This window comes from Topomyia yanbarensis, chromosome 2 (assembly GCF_030247195.1).
Source record: "Topomyia yanbarensis strain Yona2022 chromosome 2, ASM3024719v1, whole genome shotgun sequence".
Classification (NCBI taxonomy): domain Eukaryota; kingdom Metazoa; phylum Arthropoda; class Insecta; order Diptera; family Culicidae; genus Topomyia; species Topomyia yanbarensis.
In genome coordinates this window covers 393,759,313-393,774,375 of record NC_080671.1, presented here as the reverse complement: position 1 = coordinate 393,774,375, position 15,063 = coordinate 393,759,313, and the positions used below count along the sequence as shown (strand labels likewise).

General features: G+C 40.7%; 1 protein-coding gene across 1 annotated transcript in view; it reads right to left on the bottom strand.

Annotated features, from left to right (window-relative positions):
- Nucleotides 1–3,875, bottom strand: part of LOC131684830 (titin-like) — a 650,991-nt gene extending 647,116 nt beyond the window's left edge. Inside the window, exon 1 of the mRNA XM_058968031.1 lies at nucleotides 2,924–3,875. The gene's annotated coding sequence lies outside the window, so the exon portion shown is untranslated. The remainder of the gene's footprint in view (nucleotides 1–2,923) is intronic.
- Nucleotides 3,876–15,063: the final 11,188 nt, after the last annotated feature.

Sequence of the window (15,063 nt, the reverse complement as noted above, 5' to 3'; positions counted from 1 at the left end):
TAGAGTCAACATAAGAATTGTAATTAAATCACTACAAATTGTCGGTGTTAAGTCAAACCCGACTAAGTGACATTGGATTAATTTCGAGAGAATGTTAAAGTTTGAATTGCGGTATTCTTTATGATATAGGCCTCACTAATTCATTAATTTCTCGGCCTACAATTAATGGAATGCGTAAAAATTGACATTAGCTACATTGCTTCGTTGTTAAGAATCAATATAATAACACAAATACGCTGAAAACAGTGTAATTCTCGTGTATGAGGGCAGCGAAAACTCGAATCGAGTGCTCTTATTGTTGCGCAACTATTTGACTCAATGCGTTGCACAAAGATAGCAGACACTGCTCTAACCAACGGCTTTAAATGAGTAGGGTGATAATAGAAACATAGCGAAAATGGGCTCATCACTCTAATTCGGAGAGAATGTTCGCTATTTATTGTAACATATTCTAAATCTGACAGAAATCGAATGTAGCTTAAGAGATTATTTTATCCAGTGCCATCATTATCCTACTTTTTAAGATTTTACGACTTAGTCCGGTCTTACTTAACACAATAATCGGTGAGCATCCATCGATATGTCACACTTGTCACTCCTGAAGTATAGACGAGTTACTGATTTGTTAGAATTTTTTTGTTTGCTGACACCGTATCAGGATGGAACAAAATCGTCTAATATAGGTCATTGGACCAACGATGCTCGAAAGGTCCCAAGAGATAATATGAATTGTACTATTATTTCATGAGCAAAATGTTGAATGCGTCATTTGGAATAAAAAAAATTCTCATAAACTGCGCTTGTTAACCCACTCTGAATATTCTACATCAATAGAACTTCACCTCCATCGAATCGAGAAATAAAGATTGTTTAACTAATATTTCAGAAAACATAAATATATGCCCTTTCTACATGTTGTTTTAGGTTTTGCAGACATTCAAACGAATATTCAAACAAACATAGTTACAGTGGCATGTTTATTTCAAAGACGACTTGTGATGTATGTTTTCTATTCTATCCCGACTTATGTCCAATCACTACACGTTGGATGCGCATTTGCGGCGTATTAGGCTTGCGGAAGCTAGTCTGTGCGCTTGTGACGAGGGCTATCACGACATCGAGCACGTTGTCTGTGTATGCGCCGAGTATTTGGACGCCAGGTCTCATTTAAAAGATTCCCTTCGGGCCCGAGGTAGACCACCCAATGTCCCAGTTCGAGATATGCTAGCAAATCGCGATCTCCACTATATGTCCCGTATTTATGCTTTTATAAAAACGACAAATATCCCAATCTAGCCCTTCTCTTTTATTTCTCGTTTTTAGAAGTTTCCTCCTGCCTTGTAGAACTGATCAGGTCCAGAGTGCCATTATGTAACCGCCGTCGCCCTTACTACTATGGAAACTGAAGCGAGAGCAACTCGAGGTCCGATGACTTTTTAAGGATTCCCCGCGGGTCCGAAGAATACCATCCGCCAATCCGACCTGCTAGACTGAGGCGCTAATTTGTTTTGGTGATCTCCCGTTTGCCCGAAAGTTGCCAGTTTTGCTCTTCTCTCCCGGTCACCATCTACGCCTTCTCTACCCTGTCCTTGATACAACTGCTTCTACACCGATTTTCGAAATAAGCCCCCCTCTGAATATCTAGACCAAGCATAAGTCTCCGATTAAAAATCAAATTTGTATTCCGTATTCCTAGTTTTAAGATAGCTGTAATTTTTACTCTTTGTTAAAATTATTGTCCCCCATCTTGTAAATAGAATTGTAGTTTTAAGACATCTGTGAAATTTCTCATAAATATTTCTTTCCCCTTTTGTGTACCAACTATATTGTTAGTTTTAAGATAACTAAAATATTTCGTAAAAAAACTATTACTCCCCCTCTTGTATATCAAACTGAATTCCTTGTTTCAAAATTTTTCATAAAAAAATCTTTTGGCCCCTCTCTTGTATATAGAATCTCATTTCTAGTCTTAAGATAGTTGTAAAATTTTTCTCTTTTATAAAAAAGTATTTCTACATTGTTATCTCCTAGTTTTAAGGTATCCCAAATGTAAAAACATAAGAATTTGGCACCGCCAAGCTAACGCATTTGTGCCTATCAAATAAATGAAATGAATAAAAAAACGTTTTATTCTGAATATTATTCGAGTTATAATAATTTCTCTTATCTAAAAATAGTTACTACCAAGATAGGCAAGGCTGACATTAATCAATTCTTTTGTCACAAGATGCCGCAATAAATAATTTCCTTAACTGAAGACTATTTGAATGTGCATTAAAAATGACATTTGTCGCAAAAACAAACTAAGTTACAAGCTCCGAATCGTTTCAGATACGATTATGCAAATGGGTATGAACACTTTAAACCTGAAGCCCTAAATGTTGGTTACTTGTAAACCCAGTTGTGCAATCAAACGGTATTCGCCATATACTGAAGCATTGGAACGTTGAAACACAAACCGTGCTCATCGAATCATTAACCGAATGACCTTATCGTTAATAAGCGCCTTCTGCTGCATACTAAAGCAACATGTTCTGATGCAACGGATATCAAGTAAAACGCCCGCTGGCTCATTTGGACATGTATTCAGCGTTCCATTTTCTGCAGCAACATTCGTATTGATACTTTAATTGGAACTGGACCTCAGGTGGGACCGATCCGAACTCTCCACGAAAACGATGTGCTCATTATTATCTCTAGCTCTGAGAAGGTGCCGCAGCCTCGCACGGGGTGACAAAATGTTTCAGCGTTTTCAAACCAGATACCCTTGATAGAAATATTCCCTGTAATTTTATTGATTTTCCAATCGCTCCAATGTTGTTCTGATGCTTCCGACGGATTTCTTTCTGATGGATAAAAAATAATCGCATGGAGCTCAAATATTTTGTGGCAGTAAATCGAGAGCATATTTGCTTAAGCGTACCTAATATTTATTGGTCGATTTGTTGTAATCCATAATCCGCAATAGGAGAATTCCGCTTTTTTCCGCAGGGCGCGTGTCTACTCTTCACACATTTCGGTCTCACATATGCTTCCACTAATCGGAAAATCGCTTGATTCGCCGCGATTATTCCTTCACTGGTTCACACTTCTGCGGAATCCGCAATCGGTACAGATTGAGTCGTATGCTTGTGCCTCTCTGCGTGCCTTTTCTCGTTTCCTATTCCAGGCAATGAAACGCACACGGGACGATAAAAGAGTGTGTACGGAAAATCCCAAATCCGTCACCACCAAAGCAACAATACCTTCACGCGAAAGACGCGACGAAAACACACACGCGTAAACACAAGATCATTTAAATCACTTATCTGTCTAAAATAAAAAAAAAAAACTTTGCTACACGAATCGCGAACACAACGAAACCCTACCGAATGTCAATCGTGAGCATCCGACCGAGCACGAAAGTTGTCCGAATTCCGAACCCTCCGGATCGGACGTTTGTTTTTAGCCACTTCGGGTCCGAACGACAGCCGCGATTTTGCCCGAACCAATGTCAACTACCGAACCGCACCAACACGCGCACGAAAATTGTAAACAAATTTCACTTATTCGCCGATGGTTCGCTTCAACGTACGAAATTTTAGACGAGTTTCACACCGCACACACACTGAAACCTGCACAGGCGTCCAACGTCAGACGCATACACTAGGGCAAGCGAAAAAAGAGATGGAAAAACTCCTTGACGGCAAACTTTTCACTGTTTTTCACAGAAATTTGCTCGCTGGTGGAGCAATAATATTGCACTCGAACGCGTCCCGATCGCGAATCACTTCCGATACCGGTTGAGCCCACTTTCGGGTGCCACCGGGGGCTTTAAATTGCACAATTTTCGAAAAATTACGGAGCAAAATGCAATGGTCGTACCGTCGCGAGAACAATATACTTCAATCTGAGCGAGCCGAAGGGCCGTTCGGGCGCTGGACTGGTGTGCGTGCCGTCGGTGGACTCGTCTAATGTGCGTCTCGCGGAAGAAGGTGTGACTAGCGCAATTGATTTTTGTTTTCCACAGGGGACATTTACGGATGCTGTGTTTGTGTCTTAGCTATCGCGAGATGGGAAATGGGCTAATGTATTGTTTAATATTTCCAGGTGAGTCAAAGTCATTTGGCGATAGGGTTTTCTATCGTTTGTTCCTTCGCGTGTATTATTACAACTATTCAACCATTATTAATTTGCCGCATTGGCACCGTGGGGTTAGGTATCGTCTTCACATTTATAGTTAGTTTTTGCCTAATTTGAACATCTAAATATTTTTTGCTACAACTATTGTTAGCAAAAATCGAACAGTAATGAGCAGACAAACGACTGTTGGCCGAGATATCAGATTCAAAATTTAATGATTAAACTTTTCTAATTATCTAAATTCAAAATCAATTTTAACCAAACAATCCCACAGATAAAGGGTAAAGAGCCTATTCACACTCTATTACGGAGTTACTCGGCCTACAATTGCACAAATTGACATCAACAGCATTGCATCGTTGTTAAGAACTAAGATAATAACGCAAAAGCGATTCGAGTTTTAGTTGCGCTCAAACACGAGCATTTCGCCATTTTCAGTTCGTGTTTGAGCGCAACTAAAACTCGAATCGCTTTTGTTGCCTTACCATTGAACCCAATGAGTTGAACAAAAATGGCAGACGCTGCTCTAATCAATAACTTTTAATGAGTTTATAGAAAACCGAGTTGATGTAATTTAGAGTGCCGTGTGACAGGAATATTCACTACAAATTGCCAAAGAAGCGGAATCTGGTACAGTCGTGATTCGCTGGTTGGACACTTTTTAACTGGACTGCTTTTTAGTTGGACCTCCGCTAGTTGGACCATTGTCCAACTAAAAAGCATCTGAACGCCAAAATCTCGTGTCAAATTTATTTTGACAATCATTCTGACAATGTTTAGAGATGTGAAGAGATGCATTTACACTGCCAACATTTCCTTTAACGAGTTTTTAACATTTGTCAGTCGGTCCAACTAGCGAATCAAATACATTAGTTGGACAAGGCTGTGGCCAAACCAGCGAATCACGACTGTACTACCGGGACCGGTCGTTGACAGGAATAATTACGAGAATTGTGTGGTTCAAACTTCCGTATTCCGGAATCGGCAATAAATTGTTTTGATGACTGCATTATTCTTTAATAATAGGGTTGATATGCCGTATGGCAGAAATGTTAATAAAAAATAGTTCGTCTGAAAAACCGGATTTCGGAATAACCGGAATCGATTATAAAGTGCTTACGTATGCCAGGATGACTTCACATGTGACGTGTTTTCATTGTTCATCGAAAATCGAATTGATGTAATTGGATGTGCCGCGTGACTGGAGTATTTATTTTAAATTCTTGTCCGTTGGATCGGGATTTAATGGAATGGATCCAAAGGTTTCCCCGTAACCCCAGATGACTTTTCATGTTTACATTGTTCATAGATCATCGATAAACTTCTTCATGACAGGTATAAATGTTGTCCGAAAATTGCCTATTTGATTTCAAAATGAATTCATAGCGTTAAAATATCCCAGTCAAAAGGGGCAAGTGCTGGGTTACGGGGGGCTATTTGCCACAATCTGACTTTTATTAAGGTCTGATAACTTGTTCCACTATATTTACACACGATTCCACAATTTCCCACATTTGTTGGCTAAATGAAGTGCACTAGACAAACAAAATACAAGTGAGAACACACCAATTGTTCAAAAAACAATTTAATTTAATTTAATTTAATTTAAGCTAAACATGAACCGCCATGTTTGAAAAACGCAAAAACAACCAAGTCCTTTTCAGCCGCCAGAAAATTTGTCTAAGTGTTGAAATTGCCTTTAAATCGCATTCGCAAATTGCATTTGTTCCGAGGGGCAATTAGCACAGACGAGTTGAGTTAAACGTCAAACTGTTTAAATCGCCTGACCATGTTCGTCCGCGGGCTAATGTGAAAATTACAAATAATACTTATTTTCGGATTCATTATCTACTCACATATACTTACCAGTATACTAGGCAATCACCACCAAATTATAGGAAGAATCAATGGTGAAATTGGTATTGCACTCCAAAACTTACCACATTCTGCCGTTCATTAAGACTCTAGGTCAGAGATCTTGTTCCACTATACTTACACACGATTCCACAATTTCCCACATTCTTTGGCTAAATGAAGTTCACTAGACAAACAAAGTACAAGGGAGAACACACCAGTTGTTCAAAAAACAATTTTAAGCTTAAGCCAAACATGAACCGCCATGTTTGAAAAACGCGAAAAACAACCAAGTCCATTTTAGCCGCCAGAAAATTTGTCTAAGTATTGAAATTGCCTTTAAGTCGCATTCGCAAATTGTACTTGTTCCGAGGGGCAATTAGCACAGGTGAGTTGAGTCAAACGTCAAACTTTTGACGTAGGACTACGTCTTTGTTTTCGATATGGAGCTGCACTTTGCAATTTCTACAAAAATGGTATGTAACGAAAAGTGGTCCAATTTTAAACGCATATGATTCAGCCATCTCACGATCAATTTTCAAATTGCACATTTGCACATATCGCCCAAAATACTTCTAAGAATAGATTCCAATAGATTAACCCAAAGATTTTTGATATCATGGCATTAAAAATTTAAATAATGTACAATCTAGTCAAAATATCGTGCATTTACACGCAAAAGATAGCGCTTCCCAAGTCCGGCACGACACATTTGTGTACCTAGCGCATTACGCTTCTATGAATTACGTCATCATCGACTATTTAAAGAATGAATTTGGCCCGACAAGCCCAGTTGCCTGTTGAATGGCAGGTGGAGCAGATCACTACGCTGTGTGCTTTACCAGCAAGTGTAGCTGAGTTAGAAGTCCGTTACACTGGCTGTGGAGGTGCGTTTCCCACGCCCTCTAACACGCGACTGAGCTTGTCCGTTCAAACACTATGTTTTCTTTTGTGTTGCACTCGTTTCTAGCACACTTTTATGTACAATCTCGAACACAATAATTATATTATTCGTACGCAAAATCGCTTGTAAATTCGAGCTCTATTTGCAAACACGGTTAACATAGTGTCGTGGTACTAGTTGTCCCTTTCGCTCTACCCATCATCATCAGCGTTGACGTATCTTACTTTGTGCGCTTGGGTTAAATGTTTGAGGCGAATACGTGTAAGTAGGTATATCTAATTAGTTAGCAGGGTTACCATATTTACAGATTTTTCTGTATTGTCACAGATTTTTTGAAATAGAATACTTCTAACGTTTCAATATGGGGACCCGTTTAAAAATATCGGCTGTGGCAGTCGCGTCAGATTTTGAACGTTAATAACTTCCATCATACTTAATAGAATGATTTGAGGTTTAAGGCAATTTTATCGAAAGTATGTTCCGCAATGTAGTATTAAAATTTGGAGTATGTATAACATGCATTAATACCGAAAATACTGTGTTTTAAAAAAAATCTTCAAAAACTGCCGAAAATGGTGAAAATTTTCAGCTCATCTCGGCCAGCGCCGTCAATATGGTGCACAAACTGAACACTTAAATGATGAAAAGTTTTAAATATAGGTCCGCTGCAGATTTGTTTCTATCAACATTCGTATTTGGTTTCTTGGCGCGAACGGATGGCTGTACAATACCGAGAAATATTTGTGAGCTGTACACGACTGGTGGATAAATCAGTTTGTGTTGAAACGTGCTACCAGCAGAAACCATCATTTTCATTTCTGATGGATGTAAGATAGCATACACACACGAAAAAAAACCGATTTCAAATCATCTGACTGAAACTCTTTCCTGATTGGTTCCCGCTAATTTCATGAACCAAGCCGCAAATCTGGTCAGAAAGAATTGTCATTTCAGTCGGTTTCAGCAAGTCCACTTGTCAGATGTCAATACCGGGAGAGGTGATTATTAGGATTCATCTCCGTGGATTAATTTGTGCAGCTCCGTATTAGAAGGCAGGAACAATTGGAAGAAAAATCTCCCACCCGGAGAATATTTTCTTCGGCAAACAAATTAGCCCTTATCAGCGCTATCATTCCATTAGAAAAAAATAAATTTGAAAATCTTGTCTTTCGTCAACCGCGCAAATAATTGACGTTGGAAAACAAATCGGCAACTTCAATTGCCAAACACTTAGAAACGATCGAATCATTTTCCCGTCAATTTCACTTTTCTGATTCAAATTTTTGTAGGTATTTTCTTGCTTCCGTCAAATTGGTCAGTTCATTTGTTTTATCGCAAATTTTTCGGATATTATTATAGAAAATAACTAACCCGATAAGAGGGAAGTTATTTTCCAAAGCACGAGATGGAAATTTCATTTGTAATTCTTCTGAGAACGATTTTGTGGTCCTAATAAGGACCGTTTGTTGTGATTATATCGCCGATGCCTTGCAAAAACAATGCGACTTCTGTACACGTCTAGTGATGGAGGCAATTTTGAGAGCGCCTTTGTTTGCTGCTGCTAACGGGGAGTATTCCTTCCAGGAACTAACGAAGCGGGTCGCCGGCGACAAGCGAACTGATTTCTACGATGATCAATAATTCAAATTGTGATAATAATAATTAGCGGATTTTTCTTACCGACAAACAGATTATGCACTTTTCAGTTCCAATAAAAAAGACGAGCATGTAAAGTCTGACAACCGAAGTGGTATGGGGTTTCAATTAAAAATTTTTGAATTATAATTTATTGGTCCTGAAAAGGACCATTGGTTTGTTTTATCGTGGGAGGAAAATACCGTTCATTTCCGATAGCGCCGAATTTCTCACAGGGTGACAGTTCCTGTTCCGTAGCATTTGGCTCCTCAACGTCACCAGCGGTTGAGATACTTTCGCGGATGGTTTTCGTTGCTGTCTGCTTGCGGACGATCTGTTTGGTACGGGCTATGGCGCGGAAATTACTGCTATTCTGGTGTACAACGAATGATGAGAAAACCGACCGACCAATATTTACGCGCGAATACGCACTACTATCACTCTCTTACTCGCTCGTTTTCGTGCCATGCACTTTTTCATTCCTTTCTGCTACTAATACTAGCATAACATAAACGAATACGCGTCTTTCCCCCACCATCTATTTGGGGCAGTGTTGCCAAACGCATTTTCAGAGTTACATCAATAAAATTTCAACAATATTTTCAAAGAATGTTGCAGATTTGAAAAGAAGAAAACTAGTTGACGATGGAAAACATTTCCCATTTTTAATTTTTTAATTTTAATTTCTTAACCATAATTATCATAACATAGCAATAATATTTTCACCATACGATGCAGAAAGAAATCATAAACGGTTTATAACGCTACAGTCAATTATGTCAGTATCGCACCCATGGACAACAGTTCAATCCGGAAATAGAGAGCAGAAGTCAGCAGCATCCAACGAGAATCAAATTCAGCGCATCATTCGCCAAAGCGAACATAAACGGTCCTTTTCAGGACCACCATTATTTTAATGAAGAATTAATTAGAAGGCTTTCCCTTTTCCGCAAAATCCCGTTGATAACCTACATATCCATATAAATAATCCTAAGTGTATTCTACTTCACTCCGGTTATGTCTCTGATATTACCCACCCATTTTTTCACAATTTTTGATCACAGATTCTTTTTCATAGATGCCAGATTTTTGGCATTGTGATGAAAATTTCACAGATTTTCACAGATTTCTGGAATCGCCTGACCATGTTCGGCCGCATTTTTTTGACAGGGATACGATAACATAACAAAAATATTTTGTAATAATACCAGACTCGAAGCTAAACTTTGGAAAAATAATGAAAATATATTAAATGGCCGCAGAGAACATCCGTAAGGAAAAATGGGGTAAAATGCACCCCCTAAGGAATTATCATCCAACGTTTTCCCCTATAATAGTAGTTATAATGTTATGGGGAATATTTGAAATCTCGTGAAAAAATCAACGAAAAACTTTACATTGATATATTTACGGGGCAAAATGCACTAATGCAGGAGTAAAATGCACCACAACGGGGGAAAATGCACGACAATAAAGGGGCACAACGCCACACAACAACGGGGCAGAACGCTCCACAACAACGGGGCAGAATGGCCCGCAAAGAAATAGTAAGTAAACTGCATTGAATTTGAACAAATCATCCGGTTCGAAAGTACCGTGTTGATTATCGCGGCCTTGTATGAATTTCGTATGCATCAAATTTTCAGCTCTTAACTTATAGTCAATAAAATATCATTTAACCATACTTATCATTTTCCGGATTTAAGGTTAGTTATATCGAGAGATTCACAGAAACGTACACGACGCACCAACGGCTTCCTAAATGCCGCTGTAAGGTGTTCAGTAAGTTTTTGGTGTAAGCACTTGTATTTGCTATTTGCACTTGAGTAATGTAGCGGTAGTAATAAGCCTCCCATTTTGGTTTAAGCGCAAGTATAGTTTTTAAAAACAGAATTTGATTGATTAGTTTATCTCATTTAATCAATTTTATCAAATCTGTAATCTAATGTAGAACTTTTGAATTATGCTGAACGTGGTGAATTTGGCACCACTTGCACCTGGTATAATCAAGCTGCACAAAACGTTGCATAACGCAGGGCTGTTTTTTGGAACAACATGTGTTATCATTCAGCTCTTCGTTATGTAAAATCTCAGTATTATGACAGATGGGCTAAGCACGATGTTTCACGGAGCGCGGCCGTTCCTTTCAATCGGGAAAGGCCGTGTGGAATTTTGGGGAAATGCGCTAATATTGGGTTCTCAGAAATTATCCCCCGTAATACCCAATCAGACAATGTGCTGGATGTCGTGATAGCCGTCGCCACATGCGCGGATACTACTATCCACGAGCCCAATACGCCGGAGATGTGCATCAAGCGTGTAATGGCTTGCCATGAGTCGGGACATTACACGAATGAAGTCACGACCCACATCCATCCCCTTGAACCAAGCTTTCGTCGATACATTAGGGACTATCGAATGTAGCCACCTTCCTAGCTCCCCATTGCTCCATAAAGTTTGCCAACCTTCGATATATTTTACTGTGTTGACCTGAGCTATAGTTTGACCCATTAATAGAAGCTGTAATTGTGCTGGTTCACGCTTCCTAGAAAACACAACTAGCTCAGTTTTCTCTGTGGAGAATTCGATACTCAGCTTAATAGCCAAAGCAGACAAATTGCCCAAGGTATTCTGTAATGGTCCTTGTAGATCGACAGCTTTGGGTCCCGTTACAGAAACCATGCCATCGTTTGCAAGTTGTTTAAAGTCGCTGAAAGACCATGCTGGTGCAGCTTCTCCGAAAGAATGTTGATAGAAACTGAATCAAAAGCCCCCTTAATATCTAGGAATACTGATGCCATCTGCTCTTTGCTAGCATAGGCCATTTGAATTTCGGTTGAGAGCAACGCAAGACAATCGTTCGTCCCTTTGCCTTTGCGGAAGCCAAATTGTGTATCTGACAGTAAGCCATTTGCTTCAACCCAATTGTCGAGGCGGGATAGGATCATTTTCTCGAACAACTTCCGAATAAGGATAGCATTGCGATCGGTCGATACGAATTGTGGTCGGAGGCTGGTTTGCCTGATTTTTGTATGGATGACCTTCACTTGTCCTCAATCGTGTGGGACAATGTTAGCCTCAAAAAACTTAATAAATAAGTTCCACAGGCGTCTCTTGGCAGAGTCTAGCAGATTCTTCAACAAGTTGAATTTGATTCTGTCTGGCCCTGGAGCTTTATTGTTACACGACAAGAGAGCAAGTGAGAACTCCACCATCGAAAAAGGTGTTTCGTTCTCGTTATCGTGAGGGGACGCGGCGCGGTAGATCTTCTGTGCCGGGGCGGAATCCGGACAAACCTTCTTGGCAAAATCGAATATCCAACGGTTTGAATATTCCACGCTCTCGTTGGTACTGTTTCGGTTTCGCAAACGCCGGGCCGTACCCCAAAGAGTGCTCACCGATGTTTCTCTAGTTAGTCCGTCAACGAACCGGCGCCAGTAACTACGTTTCTTGGCTTTCATCAAACTCTTCATACGCGTTTCGTATTGTCGATAGCTAGCGGGTAACCCGTCGTCCCGGAAGGTCTTCTCCGCGTACAAGTCTGAGCACTCTTTGTCCCACCACGGATTAGGAGAACGTTTTTGTATGTTCGCGCCGGCTACTGGCTTAGTCTGAGCTTGATTCGCGCTGTCGAGAATCAAGCCAGCCAAAAAGCTGTACTCTTCCTCCGGAGGAAGTTCTTGGGTAGATTCGATGTTGTCGGATATCGCGGCCGCATAGCTTTTCCAATCGATATTTCATGTGAGGTCATACGAAATATTGATTGATTCCAACGGTCTTGTTGGTGATCGAGACTACGATCGGCAGATGGTTGCTACCGTTGGGGATCAGGGATTCCCTTCCACGCACAATCTAACTGTAGCGAGGTCGAGTAAAGGGATAAATCTAATGCACTTGGACGCGCTGGTGGAGAGTAATCCGTGTCATTTCCCCGGGGTAAGAATTGTCATATTGAAGTTGTCGCAAATATTGTGAATTAAAGAAGAACGGTTATCATCATAAAGGCAACCCCATTCCGTGCCGTGAGAGTTAAAGTATCCTAAAACTTGTCGCGGTGCAGGTAGGGATTCTATGGTGTCATGTAGCCTGCGGTGCCCGATCGCGGTGTTGGGGGGAATATATATGGAAGCTATTCAAAGATATTTGCCTTTGGTTGTTACCTGACTGTGCTATGGAAGGAATAGCACTTTTTGTTCACCCAAAAGTACTCCTCCGTAGGGGGTATCTCGATCCAAGCGAATAATATTAAAATCGTGGAAGTTTGGGTTTATATCGGAAGTTAACCAAGTTTCACATAAAGCGAATGCATCGCATCTCAAGCTATTTATTAAAAATTAGAAAGAATCTATTTTTGGGATGATACTTCTGCAATTCCACTGTAGAACAGTGATCAAATCCGTGACTTCGTTCGATAAGTCATCGAAGGATACACTCGCTGAAAGGAGGGACCATTTAGCAGTCAACAGCTTTAAAAATGTTCTTACTGTAGGTAGAAGAGCTAAGACTTTTAATAGGATCAGTTATAATGAAAGTTTTTATTATCCAGTCCACAATGTCCGAGAATTTGATAATTCCAGTGCCGCAATTATTCCCGAACTGAAATAGAGGAACACTTGGGGTTTTTGATGTTCCGAGAAGTGCTGGGAACTCCTTCTCTGAGTTTAATCCTCCGAGACCAGGGCTACTTGCTTCGGTTTGGTTGGCCTTCTGGCCTTAACAAGGAACGTTAGGAGAGGAAATGTTCCTCCTCTTTCTATAACTTCTAGGCACTTTAGTAGATGTTCTCTCTTGTGGGTCATCAGCCTCGCCTTCGTCAGGCGGCAAGTGAGCATAGACGTTTGTTGAGGTTGGTGGCGCATTACTGCGAAAGAACGTTCGGATCGTCCCGCAAACGAACGTTTTGGTTTATCACCGCGTAGTTTGTACGTGGGACATCCCGAGATATTGTGCCGAACCTCTGCACAGTAAGTACACTTTTCAGCATTCTTACTGCACGAATCATCCATATGATTCTCACAATGCTTGGCTGTGTTACCCAATTGTTTACACTTTGTTGGTACAAACAGACGCATACCCGATCAGAATGAAATAACAAGATTATAACAGAATGCAATTTTCATAGTAAGTTATGCTATAAATCTGGTCTCGTTAGTAGTTAAAATAACAGAAAATTATAACAAGTAACAGCGCGAGATATAGTTTTGAAATATTTTTGTTATGTGTTTCTGATCGGGTAGGGAGACGAACCTTGTGCAAGAGGATGTAGTTTGACAAAGCGGTACCAGCGAAGGTCACCCGATAAAAGTTTGATTGGGGGTACGTTTTTAAACCTTCTCCCGCAACTACTACTGAGTTCAAACGCTTGCACTGAAGTATTTTCACTGGCTGAAGTCTCTAAAACGGCCAACCCCGTGCTGCAGCAGATCCTCGCATGTCAAACTCTCATCGGTGACAACGCCTTCAGTCGTATGAGTTAATAAACAAGGGACTTACATCACAAACATTGCACGAACTTGGTGATACCAGTCCACAATTGAGCCGTACTACGAAATCGATTGGAGGAATGCCATTATCCACCCGCAAACCCCCATCCCTCCCTCTGAATATCTTTACGCAGCATATTTGCCATCTCTGTCTTTTACTAGTTTTAATTGTTAAGCTGTTCACACACGAGGCGGTAGGACATACGACACAAAAAAATATTCGGACTGGGACCTGGCGTCTAAATACCCGGCGCATGCCCAGACAACGTGCTCGATGTCGTGATAGCCCTCACCACAAGCGCACAGACTACTCTCCGCAAGCCCAATACGCCGCAAATGCGCATCCAACGTGTAGTGATTAGACATAAGTCGGGACATTACACGAATAAAATCCCGACCCACATACATCCCCCTGAACCAAGGCTTCGTTCATACATTTGGGATAATCGAATGTAGCCATCGTCCAAGTTCGCCATTGCTCCACGAGGTTTGCCAACTGTTGAGTGTCCTCTGAGAACAAATACTAAAAAAATCGTTGAAGCAGATTGGTCTTTCGTATATGTCACCATTTAAAGCGCCCACCTTTGCTAATGAGTCGGCCTTTTCATTGCCCGGGATAGAGCAATGAGAGGGGACCCAAACAAAGGTAATCTGATAAGATTTTTCAGATAACGTACACAAGGACTCCCGTATCTTCCCCCAGGAAATACGGGAATTGCTTTTTAGGCTTCACCGCACGAAGAGCCTCGATAGAGCTGAGGCTGTCCGAAATGATGAAGTAGTGATCTGTTGGCAGAGTGTGGATGATCCCAAGGATGTACTGAATTGTAGCTAACTCTGCGACGTAAACTGAAGCGGGATCATTGAGCTTGAATGAAGCGGTGATAGTATTGTTGAAGATACCGAAGCCAGTGGACCCATCGAGATTTGATCCGTCAGTGTAAAACATTTTGTCGCAGTCGACTTCTCGGAATTTATTATAAAATATTTTGGGGATCACCTGCGGGCGTATATGGTCCGGGATTCCACAAATCTCTTCCTTCATGGACCAACGGGTTCAGAATG